The sequence below is a fragment of the Adiantum capillus-veneris genome, chromosome 15 (assembly GCF_014529385.1).
Source record: "Adiantum capillus-veneris isolate H3 chromosome 15, ASM1452938v2, whole genome shotgun sequence".
Taxonomy (NCBI): domain Eukaryota; kingdom Viridiplantae; phylum Streptophyta; class Polypodiopsida; order Polypodiales; family Pteridaceae; genus Adiantum; species Adiantum capillus-veneris.
In genome coordinates, this window is record NC_140945.1 from 110,939,003 (window position 1) to 110,947,591 (window position 8,589).

An 8,589-nucleotide genomic window follows, 5' to 3' on the forward strand; every position below is an offset into this window, starting at 1 on the left:
ATTTGCTTGATTTTTTGAAAACTAACATTTTCCGGAACAAAAGATACACACTTAGATTTTATTCAGAATTATTGCATGGTGGTTGACTTAAATTTAGACATTGTGCTCAAATTTTTGGTATGGTGAAGGGCATTGAATAAACTAAAGAATAATGTCAATTTCCTATGATCGCATGATTGTTTAAAGTTGTCTATGTAATTTAAAAGCCTTAATCCTCTTGTGAGGGTCTCTAAATGGATGGCAACTACTATTGATTTTTGACAAATTCTTCGAAATACAAACAAGATGTTGTTCAATTTTTGCAAAGAAGCCTATTGTTTTGGCTTTGTTGATAGATTTGACGTATGATAGTCTGTGGGTAAGCTGTAAACTAATTCTGCAGGTGTGACATGGATAACAATTGGACCCAGGGTTGACACTTGCAATACACACAAGCATAACTAGTTCTAATTGAATTCTTTTGTATGAATGCAGGTAACAACTGGATCCCTCTTCTTGTAGGATTGGTGGAGGTTGTTTCTAGGGACTAGATATCTTTGAAGTGGATTACAACAATAGTAATACCTGGAGACAAGAAGTTTTACAACAAGAAATTTTTCATTTATTAATATTTCAGGCTAATGTAAACTATTGAAACAAACACGTTACATGATGTTATATACATGTACATATCTTTCTACATAGTATCGTTGTCCTTGTCCATATGCAATTGCTCTTGTCCATTTGTCAATTCTGGTCTACTCCATTGTATGGTTCAATAGTTTGGACAATCAAACTATTGCTAGATTTTTTTTCAAACACACACACACACACATATATGTCACTTTCATTTGTGGCTTATTGTTCTAAGAATGTATACTTTCTGATATTTAACACTATATGGATGGTAGGTATAAGTTAAAAAGGTTTTCAGTAGTACATGGAAAACAACCGATAGGTTTAATACGTATTCAAGGCTAACAAATTTGTTGTCTTGCTTATATGGATGCATGTGAGGAATCTGTCTTTACTTAGGATCTTTTTGGATAAGCTGTTATCCATCACTGTGGAACCTGACCTCTTTCACTTAAGAATAAGTTGTCCTTGACTATCTTACATGTACTTGTAAAACACTAGAATGATACCTCATTCTCACTATGATGTATACAAATGAATCAAAGTATAAGTTGTTTTTGTGCTAATCATTGTCCTTTGTCTAAATCCAATTGTCTTATGAACTGTTATGTTCTTTCGTGTATACTATAAGTCTAAAAACAACAACAACAACACACACACACACACACACACACAAGATTACATGAGTCCTTTCTCACGCTTCACTACATAAATTGGACAAAAATATTCTGGCTTAGAATCAATATAACCCTTATTTTTTTCACCTTTACATCTCAATTAAACCTTCCAATACATGATCACACAAGCAGTTGTCACAATAAAACATGTGTTAGGACGCTCAGCCAAAGGAAGGATACAGTTGGCTAAATTGGCACTAAACTCCTTGGTCTATGGTGAGAAGGTAAAATATCCTCTTGGGGGTTGGCCATAATGGCGATACAAATATATCTTATGATGTGGTAGAAACTACACTAGCAAATATAACCACTCGAAAAATCCACGCTTCATTAAATGTTCCACATAATAATATTGTGGACCTAAGCCCAGGGCTTCCTTTACCATCGCCAAAGGGATATTATTCATGAAATGTTCTCGACCCCATAGGGTCACCCATGTCAATTTATTTTGATATGTCCACCATTTTGTCTGCGCAACTGATGTTTCTAATTGAGGAAATAGAAGACGCTCGTAATGTAGTATGGTATTTCTCCTGATGGACTCATCGGACTGTTGCAGATGGGCTAGTGTTATTGCTAATACCTGATCTTGATTATAAGCCATAGCTGATGAAATGTAAGACACTACTTAAGACAAGTTAGTAAAGAAATTTGTTAATTGTTGGCTGTTGAAAATTGCTCTAGCCTGTGACAATGCTCTCTGAAGAAGAAAACACCGATCTTATATAGACGCAGATTGCAACCCCTACCCAGTGACTTTCCGTACAAAAAACCAACTCTTCTTGCCAACTCTTATTGGGTCCCGGAACACATTAACTCACCTTTGCTTTTTTTTACTTATGTTTCTCCTAGAAACTTACCAAACTAGGCCATCCTACCTAAAAGGGTCTCTCTTGAAATATCAAGTATTTTTTCATCTGCAATCATCGAGAGTTCGATAGTATTCCTTATTAGAAAAAGAATTTATATCACACATCGACCTAGCTAATTTTGTCTGATATTTTCAAACTGGCTACTGTCCCAATTTACTGGATCTTATTAAATCACTATGGGCAGTAAGATTTGGGGGATTTTTGGTAGTTGCTTTTTAGAAACTACTTAAACTTGGTTCTTTTGTTGCCTTAAAAAACCCTAACCTTATGATGACCTTACCTTATGACACCTGGTTGGTGTTTTTTTACTTTGAACCTTCTGCAATTCTGCTTGTACTGCCGTTCTGCTTCACTCTACCCTTTGCAAGAGAAAGGAATGTGCTCAATTATGAGGCTTGTGCGCTCATGCTTCGTCTAACTCTACGCTCTCCCGGATCTTGTGCGAATGCAATCCCTGAGACAGGGGCTGTGAGAAGCGACCTCGTTTTGTTGGCATAGGTCGAGTCCCATCCGATAAGGTTGTGCTTGGACCTCTATTAAACCCTCACTCCTTTGCGACAGGTGAGTTCTATACTCACTTAGCATCAACATGCTGTATTTTACAACATATCCATTCATAACATCTAAACTATTAAGACTACATCATGCCTAAAGGAAAGGAGAAATATATGGAGGATTCATCATCTACTCCGAGTCTACATGTTTTTTTTTTAATTCTTTATGTCTAATCTTGTGGTGTTCTTCTCCTATCTAGCACTTTAGATCGGGCCAGGCTGTTTGGTTGAGAGATAATGATAAACTGGTTTTTGAATATTCTGTGTATTTTGTACTCCGGCTTGTGGATTGTTTAGTTATGGAATTTATGACTAGATTTTGGGTTGTTTTATGCTTTTAAAAATCTCTAAAGAACACTTGGTATCTCACTAGTGGAGTATTACTTGGTACTGAGGTACTGCGAGAGTTTAAAAGGATTCGTTGAAGATAAATAAACTCACATCACCTAATGATGACTAGTTCTCAGTTTTAGCTTCATTATGGTTGCCTACTGCTTTCAAGTACCCGAATGTTGTCTGGTTTTTTTAATACATTAGCTTGATCAAGTGCTCACCATTTACAGCTGGTAAATTTTTTCTGACATATTGAAGCATTGGAATCTCGCATGGTTTTCAGTTTGTGCCCCTATGGTAAGATGATCTAGGTTGTGCTGTTATAAACTCGACATTACATTAAATTATTATACAAATCCATTGTATTTGCCTAGAATTATTGGTATGTGAACAGGTAGTGTTCGCTTGCGCGTATGTATCTATTTAGAACTACTACACACACAATAAACGCAAAGGAGAGATAGACTTGTCTTTCTCGCTCAGACCATAGTTCTAGTACTTAGCGCCTGTTACAGTATAATTTATTATATTCTAATAGACAGGGGTGCTATCACACAGTCGCAGTGGTCCCCTTTTGACCTGACTGGTGAAAGGTTGCTAGCACTACCATTTTATCCTAACTTTTCTTGCTCTCTCTTTCTAAGGTCCTCTTTTCCTTTTCATTTCACTATTTTATAAATGTCTGATCATTTCACTATTTTATAATTGTATGTCCACCATGTTACTGGAAAACTCACAACAAGAATGAAGATCTACTCCAACCCAGTTAAAAGAGCTCTAATCTCGGAGAAATTACGACTTGCTAGAGAAATAGAAAATGTATTTCCTAATATCTCACTTAGGATAGGCCCTATCTTCATAGGGCTGTAAAACTCAAATAGAAGTTACACTCTGTATATACTCTACATGACTACTATGCTCATCCAAGATGTGTTATATCAACCTTTGCTTTTTAAATCTTTTGCAGATTATCTCTCTTTCCCAGGGTCTTACTCTTCCTTTGGAACCCCTTTCCTTTGCTTCTCTACTTCTGTTGAAATGTAGCCAAGATAGCGATGCTTCTGCTTTAAGTTTTGATGCCTCAAAAGATTATAGTCTATCACTTGTCCAGCTTATTTCCTTTGACCATTGGGTAAGAGTTCTCGCTCTCCTTGTTAAGAATAAAACTGAGGGCATCAACCTACTGCTGGAATTTTCCTCTAATTTGGATGGTCTTTCCAAATCCCATATTCAGGACTAAGCTTCCTTCTCATCTAAAGGATCTGAACTATCCAATCTTCTCAGAAAATTTTGCAGGCTAAGTCCCATCTTTGTTACTGCTCCCTCTACTCCTATAGTCCCTCCTCCTAACAGCCTCTTTTGTAGAGATAATGCGGCTTTGGAAGCTGTGAAAGAATTTCAAAAGCACCTTTGTTCACTCAGTGAGACTTCCCTTTTAGGTATGGTGTCGAAAGTCTCTAGGGCCTTTCCTTTTTTACCATCACGACAAATTGAAGTACAATCCTTGGGTGTAGAGCACAGACTTTGGTTGTTCCCAAATAAGGGGTTTCTTGCTCCCATTTCTATGGAAACTTGGGTCTTCCTTGCCAACCTAGCACCGGCCTCTATTGAAGAATGCAAGCTTAAAGTTCTTAAAGGGATTCGGCTCCTTCATAAAGGAGAGCTGATTAAAGCTCCTTTTAATATGAATTCCCTTGATGACAAAAAATGTGGATCTAATACAGGTTTATAGGCAAGAACCAAAGGTTTGATGACCTTTAGTAAAAATAATGTTGATTTCTATACAAAAACGATGTGAAATGTGTTCAGACCTTACCTTAAGTGTGCATGCAGATTTTTTGATCCTAAAGCTGCTTGTGAGTCGAGCATCATTTGGTTTGACCATGCTATTTGGTACGCCCTCAACAATCTTCAAAATATCTTTCCCGACAAAGCAGAAGAATTTCATCTTTCCCTTTTCTGTTCATGGCTTGGTGGTCAAGCTAGGGATCTGGTCTTAGCTCAAATCGCCTTTATACATTACAGATCGACTATGTATGACACCCTTCAAGAGCTGGGTTCTAAAGGTTGTGGCACACTGTTAACCACTTATGAAAGTTATAAAGAAATCAAAGGGATGGTTGGGCAAATCAAGCCTAATATTGATGATGAGGATACTCAAGTATCCAAACGCCCCAACACTCTTGTCTTCCGTCGGCTTCTTACACCTCCTTCTTGACTCCATCCTCTAGTGATTCTGCGTTTGGAAGAGGGAGGGCTAGAAGTTATACTAGAGGCCGTGGCAGAAACCTACCAATCTGAAATCTTTTGGATATGTGATGTGCAGGTACGAAGGAACGCCTGTGGAAAACTTCATCTACGGCCGAAGGAAGAAGCATGTAATAGAATTTTTACACACTGCTTGTTTACTAACAAGATTTTGGAATTTGTTACTCCCCAATCTATTTTTACTGAATGCTTTAGACATGTTTTTGGACCAAATCTTTTGCTAAAAGATGTGATGTTTGGATGGAAACACTTGCCGTCGATAAAAAATCTTATTTATTTGGATGATTTCCTCCTTAATGAAGAAGTCCCTATCTGTGACTGTCACATGTTTTCGAAGTTCTGTAAATCTTTTACTAACGTAGGATTACATGTTTGTACTTCTAACTCAGAAATCGTATCTGATAGACTTGTGAGGAGCCTCTTAAGTAAAGGCATGAATAATATTCCTCCTTTTCCACTAAACCCTTAGCTTGCCTACGTGGCTCTTGTTGAATGCCTGGCCGACTTGGCCTTAAAACTCCAACTGGAGGTGGATGTTCACTTTCTATTTGCCTCTACACTTAAAGATATTTTTTGGAAAAAGATCAATCTTATGCCGCATGAGTGGCTAAGTGTTGAGACTACCTGGCTGACTCCCAGTATTAAGACTTCCTTCTCTAATAATAATAAAAAGTGGTTTATTATAGACCTAGATAAAGCGTCTAACATTGCTTCATTTATCTGTAAAAAACTAGCTTTTGATTCTACCTTATCCAGACTCAATGGGGTTGACTTTCTTAAACTTGATGCCTCTCCTCCTAGAACTTCTACACTTCTTAATGATGAATTATCAAAATTTGGCTATTGTCCTATCTCTCTGAAAATACTTGTACTCTTTCCAACTTATAAAAATCATAAACATAAATTTAGATGGATCTCTGATACATCAAATAGCTTGTTTTCCTGTATTACTAATGACATCACCTTTTGCTTAAACTTTATTCTACTAGAAATAGAAGCTATTTGCACCATCGAGCGTCATGCAGTGGATGTTTCTATTAATCTCCCAAAAAACATTTTTTCTATCTTTACAGCAGACATAACACAATGCTACGAGAATATTCCTCTAACAAGATCTATTGGTCTATTTAATACCTTATCTAGACTTATAAAGTTAGCTTTTTTCCACAGAGCGACGTTGGATATACATGTATCTCAACAAAAAAGAATACAGGTTGGGTAAAAAAATACCTGTCGTCTTTAGAGAAGATGATCTTTATAGATATATCTTTTGGCTCCATAATAATTGTTGTCTCCAAATAGGGATTACTTGCTACAAACAAATTTTAGGGATCCCAATGGGATTTTCTTGCTCTCTTGTTATGTGTAATCTTTATCTTTGTCACTTCAAATACCAATGGCTTTTAAAAATGCTAAGTGACCTTGCCAGGGCTTTGTTACTCACACATTTGTTCATATGTTTAGGTTTATGGATGACCTGTGTAGCCTTAACAATCCCATGTTCGAAGAAACGCTTAGAGATATATATCCTCCCTGTCTTAATATTGAACCTACTTACTTCGATAGAATAATGAGGTTTGATAAATGGGTTGTTTCTAGGACTCACTTCTTGAATATCGAGTTTACTCTAATTCCCCCATTCTTGGGTAGTTTTTATACTCGTTTCTTCTAGAAAAGAGATAATCTCAAGCTCATATCTTCTGAATTTACAAAAAGAAAAAGCAATAGACCCTTTAAAAACTCTTTACACACCTGTCTAGGAATGCTTTTTCTAATAATGTATGCCTCGTCACACTGTTTTTCAGCATTTGAAGAAATCAATACTCTTATTACCAAGTTTATCAATAATGGGTTTCTTAGAAAAGACCTAGTTGCATGTATCTGCAATTCCTTAAAAGTGCATATCTGGTCCGACCTTAAGTTTGACCTACAGAACTTAATTAGTCTCATTAAACCAGAATGAGTTACACTTAGGAAATTAATTTCTCACTTTGGGATGGAAACCCCCTTTTCTAAATAAAAAATAGAAATTTTGTCTCCTGTTGATGTAGTAGGCCCATATTCTATGGGTCTACTACCTCTTATAATATGATGCCTGGGTATGGGTGGGTGCACACACACACACACACAAGATTACATGAGTCCTTTTTCATTCTTCACTACATAAGTTGGACAAAAATAGTCTGGCTTAGATTCAATATAACCCTTATTTTTTTCACATTTACATCTCAATTAAACCTTCCATTACATGATCACACAAGCAGCTGTCATAATAAAAACATGTGTTAGGGCGCTCAGTAAAAGGAAGGATACGGTTGTCTACATTGGCACTAAACTCCCTGGTCTATGATGAGAAGTTTAAATATCCTCTTGGGGGTTGGCCATAATGGCGATACAAATATATCTTACAATGTGGTAGAAACTGCACTAGCAAATATAACCGCTCGGAAAATCCATGCTTCATTAAGCGTTCCACATAATAATATTGTGGACCTAAGCCCAGGGCTTCCTTTACCATTACCAGACGGATATTATTCCTGAAATGTTCTCGACCCCATAGGGTCACCCATGTCAATCTATTTTGATATGTCCACCATTTGTCTGTGCAACTGATGTTCCTAATTGAGGGAATAGAAGACGCTCGTAACGTAGTATGGTATTTCTCCTGATGGACTCATCTGACTGTTGTAGATGGGCTAGTGTTATTGCTAATACCTGATCTTGATTATAAGCCATAGCTGATGAAATGTAGGACACTGCTTAAGACAAGTTAGTAAAGAAACTTGTTAACTGTTGGCTGTTGAAAATTGCTCGAGCCTGTTACAATGCTCTCTGAAGTAGAAAACACTGGTCTTATATAGACACAGATTGCAACCCCTCCCTAGTGACTTTTCATACAAAAAACCAACTCTTCTTGCCAACTCTTATTGGGTCCCGGAACACATTAACTCACCTTTGCTTTTTTTTTTTCGACTTATGTTTCTCCTAGAAACTTACCAAACTAGGCCATCCTACCTAAAAGGGTCTCTCTTGAAATATCAAGTATTTTTTCATTTGCAATCATCCAGAGTTGGAGAGTATTCCTTATTAGAAAAAAATTTCATATCATGCATCGACCTAGCTAATTTCGTCTGATATTTTCAAACTGGCTTCTGCTCCCAATTTACTAGATCTTATTAAATCACTACTGGCAGTAAGATTTGGGGGAATTTTGGTAGTTGCTTTTTAGAAATTACTTAAACTTGGTTTTTTTGCTACCTTAAAAAACCC